Genomic DNA, 14,753 nt, shown 5'->3' with positions numbered 1-14,753 from the left:
TTTTCAGTTACTTTCCATTAGTGGTTGTGGAAGTCAGAACTTTAAAACGACACTCAAGTTTCCCACCCACTGGTGTACATGCTTTATATAATTCCCTCCACTGGAGTGTGGGTAGGATTCGTGACTATGATGGGATATCACTGCCATGACTGGGCTACGGAATACTTGACTTTCAGTTAATCTAAAGGGAGATTGTTCTGGGTGAGCCTGCCCTAATCAGCTGGACCTTTAGCAAGATGGTGAAGCACCACAGAAACATTAGAGCGGGCCTGGCCTGGAAGAAAGAAACCGCCGGGTTGTGAACTGCTATGAAAGGAGCTCATGGTTAGCATATGAGAGTGGCTCTTGGAGCTAAGAGTGGTCCCTGGCTAATGGCCAGTAAGAAAGTGGGGACTTCATCTCTACAACTCCAAGGAACTGAATTCTGCTCACAACCTGAATGGCCATGGCAAGAGGACCATGAGCTTCAGATGAAATCACAGCCCTAGCCACACCATGTTTCAGCCTGGTGACACCCTGAGTAGAGGACTCAACTAACCTGTACCTAGACTCCTGACACACAGAAACTGTGAGATCAATTAGTTTTCATTTAAGTCATTAAATCACTGATAATTTGTTAGGCAGCAATAGACAGCAGATGATGTGAGGTTTCAGAGGTAGAGGAAATAGATTACATCTATATGGTACATATGTTTTTATTCACTAGCATCCTTCCTTGAAGAAAACCATTCTACTGTACTCTGTAGTGCCAGTGGGGACGTCAATAGTGGTGTCCCCTCCTGTCTGACTATAAATGTGGATGGATGCCAACCAGCCACAGTGATTGTCTCAGGAATGGACATGTGTCTTAGTCTATTTGTGTTGCTATAAAGGAATACATGAGGCCTGGTAACCTATAAGAAAAGAAGTTTATTTGGCTCATGGTTCCATAGGCTGTATAAGCATGACACTTGCATCTCCTTGGGTCCTGGTGAGGCCCCAGGAAGCTTTTAGTTATGACAGAAAAGGAGAGCTGGTGTGTCACATGGTGAGAGAGGGGGCAAGAGAGATGCCATGCTCTTGTAAACTCTTGAGTGAACTAAGAACAAGAAGCCACTCATCACCAAGGGGATGGTGCCAAGCCATTCATGAGGGATCCACCCCCATGACCAAAACACCTCCCACTAGGCCCCAACCCCAATGCTGGGGATCAAATCACAACATGGGACTTTGCAGGGCTAAACAAACCATATCCAAACCTTAGCAACATCTGAGTTCATTTGCACTGCTAAGAATCTCTCCTGGAGAGAGAAGATTGTTTTGCACTGGAGTTGTTAAAATGGAAAGATATGAACCTGGGGTGGCTGTATAAGTTATTTTCTGTTATGTTTCTGATGTTAACCAAAGCATTCTGATAATACATCCCATTTTATAGATTCAGAAACAATGATCAGGGATAATGAAGGATTTGACCAAGGAATTATAATGAGGCAGGTATTTGGGTTCCTACTGTCTAACTGAGAGCCAGAAATGTCTGGCACAGAAAAACTGTGAGAAGAAGCCTGGGCGTGGTGGCTCACGCTTGTAATCCCAGCATCTTGGGAGGCCAAGGCAGGCAGATTGCTTGAGCTCAGGAGTTTGAGACCAGCCTGGGCAACATGGCAAAACCCATCTCTACAAAAAAAAAAAAAAAAAAAAAGGCCGGGCGCGGTGGCTCAAGCCTGTAATCCCAGCACTTTGGGAGGCCGAGACGGGCGGATCACGAGGTCAGGAGATCGAGACCATCCTGGCTAACACAATGAAACCCCGTCTCCACTAAAAATACAAAAAAAAATTAGCCGGGCGTGGTGGCGGCACCTGTAGTCCCAGCTACTCGGGAGGCTGAGGCAGGAGAATGGCGGGAACCCGGGAGGCGGAGCTTGCAGTGAGCCAAGATCGCGCCACTGCACTCCAGCCTGGGCGACAGAGCGAGACTCCGCCTCAAAAAAAAAAAAAAAAAAAAATTAGCCAGATGTGCTGGCATGTGTCTGTAGTCCCAGCTACCAGGGAGGCTGAGGTGGGAGGATCACTTGAGCCCAGGAGGTGAAGGTTATAGTGAGTCTACATCGTACCACCATACTCCAGCCTGGGTGACAGAGCAAGACCCTGTCTTAAACAAAAACAAAAACAAAAAAAAACTGTGGGAAGACTTGCCTGCTCTGTCCACCATCCTTGCAGTTGTCACTTGGCCATAATGGTGTCATCATCTTGCCTCCATTTCCCCCCTCATCTTCTTCCTCTGTGTTATGTTTTGCTCTGCATCTGCGTAGGCCACAGAGCAAGGCAGAGGCCAACTCTAACATTAGAACAATGCCACTACCACCAACAGCAAATTTTCCTACATTCAGCATGTTTCCTATGCACAGAATTATATAGTAGACCAAGAATGGGTCTTAGAAATCTTTTTTTTTTTTTTTTGAGACGGAGTCTCGCTGTGTCTCCCAGGCTGGAGTGCAGTGGCGTGATCTCGGCTCACTGCAAGCTCCGCCTCCCGGGTTCACGCCATTCTCCCGCCTCAGCCTCCCAAGTAGCTGAGACTACAGGCGCCCGCCACCACGCCCGGCTAGTTTTTTGTATTTTTAGTAGAGACGGGGTTTCACCATGTTAGCCAGGATAGTCTCGATCTCCTGACCTCGTGATCCACCCGCCTCGGCCTCCCAAAGTGCTGGGATTACAGGCTTGAGCCACCGCGCCTGGCCAGAAATCTTATTCATACATTTATTTTGTAAATGACCAAATTAGTGCCCAGTGTGTCTTACCCCAAGATGGGCAACTTTTTGTGGAAGTGTTTAGAATAGACCACACATCGCCCGATTTCCAGTCCATGTTGACTTCCAGGGAGAGTTGGAGGATACTGGTATGAATGGTCATGGTCAAGGATGTCTTGTGACTCTGGTGTGAGGGAGTGGAAATGTGGCATGACAGATAGGCTGTTGAGGGTAAGTGGCAGGTCCTTTTCTTTTTTTCTTTCTTTCTTTTTTTTTTTTTTGAGACAGAGTCTCCCTCTCGCTCTGTCGCCCAGGCTGGAGTGCAGTGGCACGATCTTGGCTCACTGCAAGCTCTGCCTCCTGGGTTCACACCATTCTCCTGTCTCAGTCTCCCGAGTAGCTGGGACTACAGGCACCCACCACTACACCCGGCTAATTTTTTTGTATTTTTATTAGAGACAGGATTTCACCATGTTAGCCAGGATGGTCTCAATCTCCTGACCTCATGATCCACCTGTCTCGGCCTCCCAAAGTGCTGGGATTACAGGCGTGAGCCACCGCACCCAGCAGGTCCTTTTCTTGAGTTGAACTTTTATATTAGTTTTTCCTATATAACACAGTCCAGGGCTGTCTGCCATCTGGGAGACTCTTTAGATAGTTAGGGTAAACAGTTTAGACTGGCTTTGCTTGAGAACTTGGATTCAAGTATCTCTCCTCTTTCCTCCATGTGCTTTTCCTCAGACATGTCTCTCCTTGTCTCTTCTTGCCACCAGAACACTAAGATTTAGAGGACTGATATTAAAATGTGGGCTTGAAGCAGGGATGATAAATGGGTTTCAACTTGTTTATCACTCCACCTGATTTTTTTTTTAAAGTTACTTAAAGGCTGTTTTCAGAAGGAACTTTAGTATTTTTCCAGGCTCAGCATGAAAAAGCAAGTAATATGATTAATTGGTAATGTATTGTGACATGGCCATTGTTTTAAGTAGATTTCACAGAAACAGATTCTGAGACTCAGATAATTGTTTGCAGGGTGTTTATTAGGGAGTATGCTTGAGAACAAAATTGTAAGGTGGCTCATGCCTGTAATCCCCGCACTTTGGGAGGCCAAGCTGGGCAGATCGCCTGAGGTCAGGAGTTCGAGACCAGCCTGGCCAACATAGTGAAACCCCGTCTCTACTAAAAACACAAAAATTAGTTGGGTGTGGTGAAGCATGCCTGAAATCCCAGCTACTCAGGAGGCTGAGGCAGGAGAATCGCTTGAACCTGGGAGACGGAGGTTGCAGTGAGCTGAGATTGTACCACTGCACTCCAGCTGGGCGACAGAGCAAGAATCCTTCTTAAAATATAAATAAACAAAGCTTGTAAGGAAAGGAGGGAAGAAAGATGACACATTGTAGTTGCAACAAAGGCCTTAGCCAACCTCATAGGGAGCTCTGGAGCTGAGTTGTCCTAAATGTGTTGAAAGTTCCAGGCCTTAGCACTAACCCCTTCCCATCACTCACTCCAACGTTGACTATGGAGGTCTGTCTGCTTGGGAAAGGCAGCTTCCTTTGACCAAGGCCATTCCTGGAGAAGGATGCAATTATGAGCCATCGGTGGCCAACACCCCTGGTAGCTGGGGGAATGAATGCCTAGGTCCTGAAAGGGAGATCTAGGTGGCATACCACAGTATCCACTATAGCCACAGAAGTAGGAGTGGCTGTGCATGTGCCAGATGTTGGTCATTTCTGGCCTGTGGGAGAAGGCCAAAGAAATTGCTCTCCTGCTTTTAAATGTGAGCCTTAGGCCACGGCAGCAAGGTAAGACCGTGAAACACACAAAGTTCAGTCTAATTCACTAGAAGACCATATTGAGATCAGGACCAAAAGTCTTTGTTGTCATAAAGTGTCCTTGCACCTGGCCTTGAGTTTGCATACTTGGCAAACTCACATGGGGTGACAGTAGCTTCATTAGCAACTGGAGGGGATTGAGGAATTTGGGACTCCAAATTCTGATCATCTTTCTCAACATCCACATTGGAGACATGACCAACATCTATTTAACGCTAGCTCATTACAACTAACAATATGATTCTCCTTGGCTTACCCCACCCTCCCTCTCCCCCATGTCTCCTAGCTCTGAAGGTGTCCATGTTGGAGGGTATCAGGGCCCCAGCTTTCACTGGAGTCTTCACTAACTGTTGAAACAGCCCAGGACAAATGTGAGTCTGAACCCTGCATAGGCGGTCATTTGATGCCCAGGCTTCTCTACAATTCTATTTATTCCTAATATCCTCCCAAATCCCTTAAATCTTCTCCCAACCCTGTAACTGTAAGAAAGCCCAGGTACCACTTATCTATGGAGTCAGAGTTGGGATCAGAATGTTCTACTAGGCCAGGACAACAGATGTACTTGTTCTTCCACCCAGGTGACATGATACGGTGTTTATGCCAAAACTTCACTTTCCCAACGTAAATAATGGATGGCCTCAATAGCAGCCTGCCATTTACACTTCTTTGCTTAAGATTAAGTCCCTTTCCCCCTTATGACTAAAGAACAGCAGTGATCATACACCTAAATGTGAAGCTAAACCTGCAAACCTTCTAGGAGAAATGATAGAAAAATATTTTTATGACTTTAGGGTAGGAAAACATTTCTTTCTTTATTTTTATTTATTTATTTATTTATTTTGAGATGGAGTACCACTCCCGTTGCTCAGGCTGGAGTGCAATGGTGTGATCTCGGCTCACTGCAACCTCCGTCTCCCAGGTTTAAGCGATTCTCCTGCCTCAGGCTCCCAAGTAGCTGGGACTACAGATGCCCGCCACCGCACCCCACTAAGTTTTTTTGTATTTTTAGTAGAGACAGGGTTTTACCATGTTGGCCAGGCTGGTCTTGAACTCCTGACCTCAGGTGATCAGCCCGCCTCGGCCTTCCAAAGTGCTGGGATTACAGGCGTGAGCCAGTGTGCCCAGCCAGGGTAGGAAAACATTTCTAAGACAAGTCACAAAAGGCATAGGAGACAAAATTGAAAATTAAACTTCACTAAAATTAAAAACCTCTGCCTATCAAAAGACGCCATTAAGAAAGTGAAAAGGAGGCTGGGCGCGGTGGCTCACACCTGTAATCCCAGCACTTTGGGAGGCCGAGGCAGGTGGATCACCTGAGGTCAGGAGTTCGAGACCAGCCTAACATGGAGAAACCCCGTCTCTACTGAAAATACAAAAATTGGCCGGGCGTGGTGGTGCATGCCTATAATCCCAGCTACTAGGGAGGCTGAGGCAGGAGAATCACTTGACCCCGGGAGGCAGAGGTTGCGGTGAGCCGAGATCATGCCATTGCACTCCAGCCTGGGCAACAAGAGCGAAACTCCGTCTCAAAAAAAAAAAAAAAAAAAAAAAAAAAAAGTGTAAAGGTGTATTTTATTTTTATTTTCTCTAATTATCTATATTTAGATATTATTATCTAAAAAGAATACAGATATTTGATAAAGGACTTTTATAACCATATCTGTTTTAAAAACTCCTGCACACCAAGAATAAAAAGACAAGCAATTCTCCTTAAAAATGAGCAAAAGATTTGAATTGGCACGTTGCAAAAGAAGATAACTGAAAGGCTATAAAGTCTATGAAAAGGTCCTCAACGGCCGGGCTCGGTGGCTCAAGCCTGTAATCCCAGCACTTTGGGAGGCCGAGACGGGCGGATCACGAGGTCAGGAGATCGAGACCATCCTGGTTAACACGGTGAAACCCCGTCTCTACTAAAAAATACAAAAAAATAGCCGGCCGAGGTGGCGGATGCCTGTAGTCCCAGCTACTCGGGAGGCGGAGGCAGGAGAATGGCGTGAACCCGGGAGGCGGAGCTTGCAGTGAGCTGAGATCCGGCCACTGCACTCCAGCCTGGGTGACAGCGCGAGACTCCGTCTCAAAAAAAAAAAAGAAAAGGTCCTCAACATAATTATTCATCAGAGAAATGGAAATTCAAACCACAATGAGATACCACTACAAACAAGGCAGAATCAATAAAATTAAAAGGACTGACAATTACATGATAGTTAGGATATGGAGGAGCTGGAACGCTCATACATTGCTGGTGGGAGCATACAATGGCGAACCACTATAGAAAGTGGTTTGGCAATTTCTCTTTTTTTTTTTTTTTTTTTGAGACAGAGTTTTGCTCTTGTCACCCAGGCTGGAATGCAATGGCGTGATCTCGGCTCATTGTAACCTCTGCCTCCTGGGTTCAAGTGATTCTCTTGCCTTAGTCTCTCTAGTAGCTGGGATTACAGGTGTGCACCACCAGGCCTGGCTAACTTTTGTATTTTTAGTAGAGATGGGGTTTCACCACGTTAGCCAGACTGGTCTCAAACTCCTGACCTTAGGTGATCTGCCCTCCTCAGCCTCCCAAAATGCTGGGATTACAGGCATGAGCCATGCCCGGCCGGGTTGGCAATTTCTAACAAAGTTAAACCTGTATCTACCTTAATGACTCAGCAATTCCACTTCTGCATATATACCCATAAATAAGTGTATATGTGCATAAAAAGATTTGTTTGTGAATGTTTATAGCAGCCTTTTTCATAATAGCCCCAAGGTGGAAACAACCAAAATATCCACCAATAGGAAAGTGGATAAACAAATTGTGGTATAATAATACAATGAAATACTACTTAGCAGAGAAAAAGAACAAATCATTGATATAGGCAAAAATATGGAAGATGTTCAAAAACATTAGTTGGAATGAAAGAAGTCAGATACCATTAAAAATATATACTGTGTGATCCCATGATATAAAATTTGAGAACAAAAAAACTATTGTGATAAAAGTCAGAATGCAATTTGTGTGAGTATTAACTGGAGGCAGAAAGGGAGTTTTGGGGGTGATGAAAATGTGCTACATCTTTATGTAGAAGATGATCATACAGAGGTGTATATATACAAACATTCATTGATTTTTTTCAATGTCAAAATTCATCTTAAGATGTATGCATTTTACTACACATAAATTATACTTCAATAAAGTAGTGGTAAATGAATAAATAATCATAACATAAAAATTAAAAGTCTGAAAACAATTGCTGATAATCCAGTCATCCATTAACAGTCTCCCCAGTCTTATTTCAGTGTATATTTATGTGGATAAAATTTATCACACATATATATTTTATTTTGCTTTTCCCCCTTATCATCATATCATAGCACTTTCTCATGACATTAAAAACTTCTTAGCCGGGTATGGTGGTGCATGCCTGTAGTTCCAGCTACTCAGGAGGCTGAGGCGGGGGATCACTTGAGCCCTGGAGTTTGAGACCAGCCTGGGCAACAAAGTGAGACCCTGTATCTACAAAAAGAAAAAAATAAATTAGCTAGGCAGACATGGGGGCACTTGCCTGTAGTCCCAACTACTCGGGAGGCTGAGGTGGGAGGATCACTTGGGCCGGGCAGTCTGAGGCTGCAGTGAGCTGTGATTGTGCCACTGTACTCCAGCCTGGGCAACAGTCAGTCCCTATCTAAAAAAAAAGTTGGGGGGAGTGAAGCAGCAAAAACTAAAAACTAACATCTTGAATCTCTGCCTAGTGGCATAGTGCCCTGGCATCCTGATGTGGCGGTGCATGTAGTTCCAGACTGACTTATCATTTATCAGTAAATGTGAATGGACATTCTCCTCTGCAGAACTCTGGAGGCAGTACAAGAGAGAAGACAGACTGAGATGAGGATAGCGTTGTTCCTGCTTTTCTAAACGGATTGTTGAGGGAGGAGGGAAGAATTAAGAAAAGCTTCGCAGAAGAGATGATGTTTTCAGTGGTCTGAAGGAAGAGTAGGGTTTGCTGGGCAGAGGGGAACCGCAGGGAATAAGCAAAGGCCTGGAAGCACAGTGTTACAAGGTGCTGGGATCATGGAAGTGTTTAAGCATTACAGTGACATTATAATATTTGTGTTTAGAATTCTTCTCTGGAAGTGTTCTGGGCCAAGGAGGATGATTGTATGTGGAAATATTGAGAGATATTAGGGACAGGCAGAAAAAATAAGGGACTCCCGATAATAGACAAGATTAGTGGAACTGGGGTGGAGGAAATGTATTTCGGAGGTATTTGGGGACAAGGTTTTATAACAACTGGGCCCTGAAGGTGAAAGGGAGAAATTTTATTCAATAACAACTTCCTGCTGAATTTACAATCCTGGCTATGCCATTGACTAATTGTATGACTTTTGACAAGTTTCTTAACCTATGACGGCTTCAGTTTCCAACCTGTAAAATAAAGACACTGGACTAGATTAGGACTAGATTGGATTCATGATTGCACCTTCTCCTCCTGTATCAAAGGCAGTTGTTGATATTGAACACGGTCTTTTTCCTTGCTGAGCTGGGACAGGACTCCAGGCAACCACCACCAATGATCTGGAAGAGTTGAAATCTATATGCTTGCCCTGGACATAATAATCTCCAAGGTTATTCCCAGTTCTAAAAGTATTTTTATAAATTTCATAATAACGGGCAGGTACAGTGGCTCACACCTGTAAGTCCAGCATTTTAGGAGGTCAAGGCGGTTGAATTGCTTGAGCTCACGAATTAGAGACTAGCCTGGGCAACATGGCAAAACCCTTCTCTATAAAAAATACAGAAGTTAGCCAGGCATGGTGGTGCACACCTGTAGTCCCAGATACCCAGGAGGCTGAGGTAGGAGAAGGATTGCTTGAGCCTGGGAGGGGGAGATTGCAGTGAGCAGAAATTGCACCACTGATGCCTGTAATCCCAGCTACTTGGGAGGCTGAGGTAGGAGAATCACTTGAACCCGGGAGGTGGAGGTTGTGGTGAGCTGAGATTGCGCCATTGCACTCCAGCCTGGGCAACAAGAGCGAAAGTCCATCTCAAAAAAAAAAAAAAAAGAGAGAGCGAGATTGCATCACTGCACTCCAGCCTGGGGTATAGAGCCAGACCTTGTCTCAAAATAAATAAATAAATAAATAAATAAATAAATAAATAAATAAATAAATTACACATTCTTCAAATGGGAAGTGGAATTAGAAAAACTACTATTAAATTAGGACCTGTAAGTTGTGCTATAATGTGAACTTATTCCCACATTTGGGGGATTTGATTTTAATGAAAGGAATTTCTCATAGACTGTAAATAGTAATCAATACTAAATGATGAAAATGACAGTTGATTCCCTGTAATTAATTCCTTAGTTCCTATCATTTTCACAACCATATTCTCAGATGAGTTTATCATCTAAAAATATACATAAAGAAATAAAAATACAAGCCTTCTCTTGAACTCATTTTATTTGTTTGCTTAGTTATGTATTCATTTTTGGTAGGACAACATACATTTAACTATGTATTAATCCTGAGTACAAGTAAAAACTGCTTATATGTGTATGTGTGTGTGTGTGTGTATATATATATTTTTTTTTTTTTTTTTTTTTTTTTGAGACAGAGTCTCACTCTGTCGCCCAGGCTGGAGTGCAGTGGTGCCATCTCGGCTCACTGCAACCTCCGCCTCCCGGGTTCACGCCATTCTCCTGCCTCAGCCTCCCGAGTAGCTGGGACTATAGGTGCCCGCCACCGTACCTGCCTTATTTTTTGTATTTTTAGTAGAGACGGGGTTTCACTGTGTTAGCCAGGATGGTCTAGATCTCCTGACCTCGTGATCCACCCGCCTCGGCCTCCCAAAGTGCTGGGATTACAGGCGTGAGCCACCACGCCTGGCCTTATAATATTTTTAAAGGCAGAAGTGAGAAGTTTCTGAAACCTAAGTGAAAAGATTTTTCTTTCTTCAAATAGGAGCACATCTCTGGTTTTTTTGTTTTAACATTTAAATAATGTGTTCAGCATTGCCTATCAATAGCTTGATTTGAAGAATTTGCTGATTTCCCTGGTGTAACTGCTGCCACCACCATGGCTCATTGCCAGCTGCAACATGACGTCATTGAGCACAAAGTAGGAACCTGGCTCTCTTGAGCTGGAACTAGCCAGCTCCGGCAAATCAGCAGTGGTTTGGATTCTTCTCCTTTCTCTCCGCTATTTGCTTTGCTTAGGCTGATACTATTGGCCAATGGGCTATATCCCACCTGAAGAAGTATTTTGTCTGGCTGCCACATTATTTTTGTTTTAAATTTAGATATAAATGTCTTTAAATGGAATGTGCTATTTCCAGGTCAGGTGCAGTAGTTCATGCCTGTAATCCCAGCAGTTTGGGAGGCCGAGGCGGGTGGATCACCTGAGGTCAGGAGATCGAGACCAGCCTGGCCAACATGGTGAAACCCCGCCTCTACTAAAAATACAAAAATTAACCAGGCATGGTGGCCAGCGCCTGTAATCTCAGCTACTAAGGAGGCTGAGGCAGGAGAATGGCTTGAACCTGGGAGGAGGAGGTTGCAGTGAGCCAAGACTGTGCCATTGCACTCCAAGCTGAGCAACAAGAGTGAAACTGTTTCAAAAAAAAAAAAGAACGTGCTGTTTCCCCCAGCCACAGACTCTGCCACTTACAGTGTCCCACACCAAGCCCACCAAGCCCACCTAGCTCCTGGGGCATTTGTTTGTGACTCCTGGTTTATACCATTGTCATCCCATCTGTCCTGCTGCTCCTCCCTTGGCACCACCCACAGACTCTGTCCCTGTCCTCACCTTTCTTCATGGAGAACACCGGTACATTCTGTCTCCTTTTTTTTTGAGACAGAGTCTCGCTCTGTCGCCCAGGCTGGAGTGCAGTGGCGCGATCTCGGCTCACTGCAAGCCCCACCTCCCTGGTTCACGCCATTCTCCTGCCTCAGCCTCCCGAGTAACTGAGACTACAGGCGCCTGCCACCATGCCCAGCTAATCTTTTTTTTTTTTTTTTTTTTTTTGTATTTTTAGTAGAGACGGGGTTTCACTGTGTTAGCCAGGATGATCTCTATCTCCTGATTTCGTGATCCGCCCGCCTCGACTTCCCAAAGTGCTGGGATTACAGACATGAGCCACCAAGCCCGGTCCATTCTGTCTCCTCTTAAGTCAAGAGTTTTGTAGTTTACTCTGAATCCTAAGGCCTTAGTGAATGTCTAGTACATACTATGTACTCAATAAATCTCAAGTAATATGTGAATGAACAAATAAACGTTTACTTATTTCATGAGCGGACTTTGTGTACAAAGCACTGTGTCAAGGCTAAGTACTTTCTAAGAAATGATTCCTTTGAAATGTGAACGTCCTCCAAGATATTTAAAAATTAAACAATAGCCAAATAAAAATGTTACATGTTAGACAAAACCCACTTTTGCCTGAGGGCATCTATCTAGTATCATCATTTCACTCACATTAAATAAAGATAGCCCATGTTTTAGAAATAGTGACAGGTCCTGATGTCTAATAATAAGCAAACCTGTAAGTAATATTGTGCAATTAATAATAACAACAATCATGTTATATTGCTATAGTATTTTGCAAATTTCGTAGTTCTAATTTTGTTCCACCTTTAAATTTATTTATTTTTATTTATTTGTTTTTTTGAGACAGGGTGCTCACTCTGTCGCCCAGGCTGGAGTGCAGTCATGTGATCTCAGCTCACTGCAACCTCCATCTCCTGGGTTCAAGCGATTCTCCTGCCTCAGCCTCCCAAGTAGCTAGAATTACAGGTGTGTGCCACCACACCCGGCTAAATTTTTGTATTTTTTATTTATTTTTATTTTTTTGGGATGGAGTCTCGCTCTGTCACCCAGGCTGGAGTGCAGTGGCATGATCTTGGCTCAGGGCAAGCTCCACCTCCCAGGTTCACGCCATTCTCCTGCCTCAGCCTCCTCAGCAGGTGGGACTACAGGTGCCCGCCACCATGCCTGGCTAATTTTTTGTATTTTTAGTAGAGACGGGGTTTCATCGTGTTAGCCAGGAAGTCTCGATCCCCTGATCTTGTGATCTATCCACCTCGGCCTCCCAAAGTGCTGGAATTACAGGCTTCAGCCACAGCACCTGGCCTGTATTTTGTTTTTTTTTTTTTTAGTAGAGATGGAGTTTCACCATGTTGGCCTGGCTGGTTTCAAACTCTCACTTTTAAAACTTTATTGAACTACTATCATGAGCCAAGCATTATGTTAAATTCACCACCCTTTTAAGACAAAAGCTCTCAACAAACTAGAAGCAGAAGAGAATTTCCTCAACCTAATAAAGCCTATCTGTTAAAAAAAACCCACAGCTAACATCAGACTTAATGATGAAAGACTGAATGCTGTCCCTCTAAGATTAAGAACAAGACAAGGACGTTCACTCTTACCACTTTTTTAAAAAAATTAAATGCTGGATGTACAGTAGTAAAGAAAATATAAGATAAGTATATAAGGAAGGTTATAGACTCTTTTCCTTATTTCGTGTTCAGTGACATTGTGTTGGCAGCTTGAAATCAGCCATGGTGGTGGCATTGTTTACATCATGGAAACTGGCTAATGCTACAAATGAGGCTATTGGTAGGTATATATATGGAAGGTAAGATAAGGAAGGTAATATGTACATAATCCAAATTAGAAAGGTGGCTTACTACACTTGAGCTCCGCAGGGTGGGAAAGAGCCAGTCAGACAAAACCTAGGGGAAGAGGCCTTCCCAGCAGTGGAAACCAGTACTTGCGATAACCTTGAGCTGGCAAAGGGACTGGTGCATTCAGGAGCTTATAAAAGACCAGCAGCAGACTGACAGGTGAGTGGGCAGGGGGAATTTGGAGTGTAGAAAGGGTTCTTCACGTGGGACCTAACAGGCTAAGATAAGGAGTTTGGGTTCTATTCAAAATGCAGTGGGAAAAAGATCAACAAAATTGACAATTAGCTAGACTGACCAAGAATAAAAGAGAGAAGAATCAAATTCTACAATCAGAAACGAGAGAGGGGATATCACTACCAAACTTACAGAAGCAAAAAGGATTATAAGGGAATACTATTAACAATTTTATGTCAACAAATTAGATAACCTAGGTGAAATGGACAGATTCTTAGAAAGACACAAGCTACTAAAATGGAATCAAGAAGACATGAAAAAACTGAACAGACCTTTAACAGGTAAAGAGATTGGAAATAGTAATAAAAACAAACAAACAAAAATTTCCCATGAAGAAAACCTTATGCCCAAATGGCTATACTAGTGAATTCTACCAAACATTTAAAGAGGCATTAACATCAATCCTTCACAAACTCTTCCAAAAAAGGAGAGAATAGTTCCCAAATGATTCTACGAGACCAATATTACCCTGATACCGAAACTAGACAATGGCATGACTAGAAAACTATAGATCAATATCCCTTATGAATTATAGTTGCAAAAATCCTCAACAAAACACTAGCAAACTGAATACTATGATGGATTAAAAAAAGTACACACTATAACCAAGTGGAATTTATGCCAGACATGTAAGGTTGATTTAACATATGAAACTCAGTTGATTTAATATAACATATTAATAAGATAAAGGACAAAAACCACATGGTCACATTAATAAGTAGCAGAGAAAGCACTTGACAAAATTCACCACCCTTTTAAGATAAAAACTCTCAACAAACCAGAAGCAGAAGAGAATTTCCTCAGCCTAATAAAGCTTATCTATTAAAAAAGAACCCACAGCTAACATCAGACTTAATGATGAAAGACTGAATGCTTTCCCTCTAAGATTAAGAACAAGACAAGGACGTTCACTCTTACCACCTTTTAAAAATTAGAGACAGGGTTGTGCTCTGTCTCCCAGACTGAAGGGCAGTGGCACAATCGTGGCTCACTGCAGCCTCGAACTGCTGCTCTCAAGCAATCCTTCCACTTCAGCCTCCCGAGTAGCTGGGACTACAGGTGTGCACCACCACACACGGCTAAAACTGTTACCACTTCTGTTCAACATTGTGCTGAAGGTCATAGTCAGAAAAATCAGGCAAGAAAAAGTAAAAATTACCTCCATCGTTAAGAAAGTGAAAAAGATAACTGACACCATGGAAGACAATATTTGCTTACAATATATCTGTTAAGTAAATTATATCTAATATATAAAGAACTCTTGCAACTTAGCGATAAAAAGAAAGACAAATAAACCTTTTTGTTTT

General features: G+C 43.3%; 1 long non-coding RNA gene across 3 annotated transcripts in view; it reads left to right on the top strand.

Moving 5' to 3' along the window:
• The window catches only part of LOC105482496 (uncharacterized), a 32,573-nt gene that overhangs the window by 12,550 nt on the left and 5,270 nt on the right, over positions 1 to 14,753 (top strand). Inside the window, exon 4 of one of the 3 annotated variants that reach the window (XR_987667.3) lies at positions 4,845 to 5,328. The exons of the other annotated variants lie outside the window; for them this stretch is intronic. This is a non-coding gene — a long non-coding RNA (uncharacterized lncRNA). Of the gene's footprint in view, positions 1 to 4,844; positions 5,329 to 14,753 lie in introns of those variants that run through there. 3 annotated transcript variants of the gene reach the window in all.

This window comes from Macaca nemestrina, chromosome 5 (genome assembly GCF_043159975.1).
Source record: "Macaca nemestrina isolate mMacNem1 chromosome 5, mMacNem.hap1, whole genome shotgun sequence".
Taxonomy (NCBI): domain Eukaryota; kingdom Metazoa; phylum Chordata; class Mammalia; order Primates; family Cercopithecidae; genus Macaca; species Macaca nemestrina.
The sequence above is the reverse complement of the archived record's forward strand: the minus strand, read 5'-3'. Positions and strand labels throughout refer to the sequence as shown.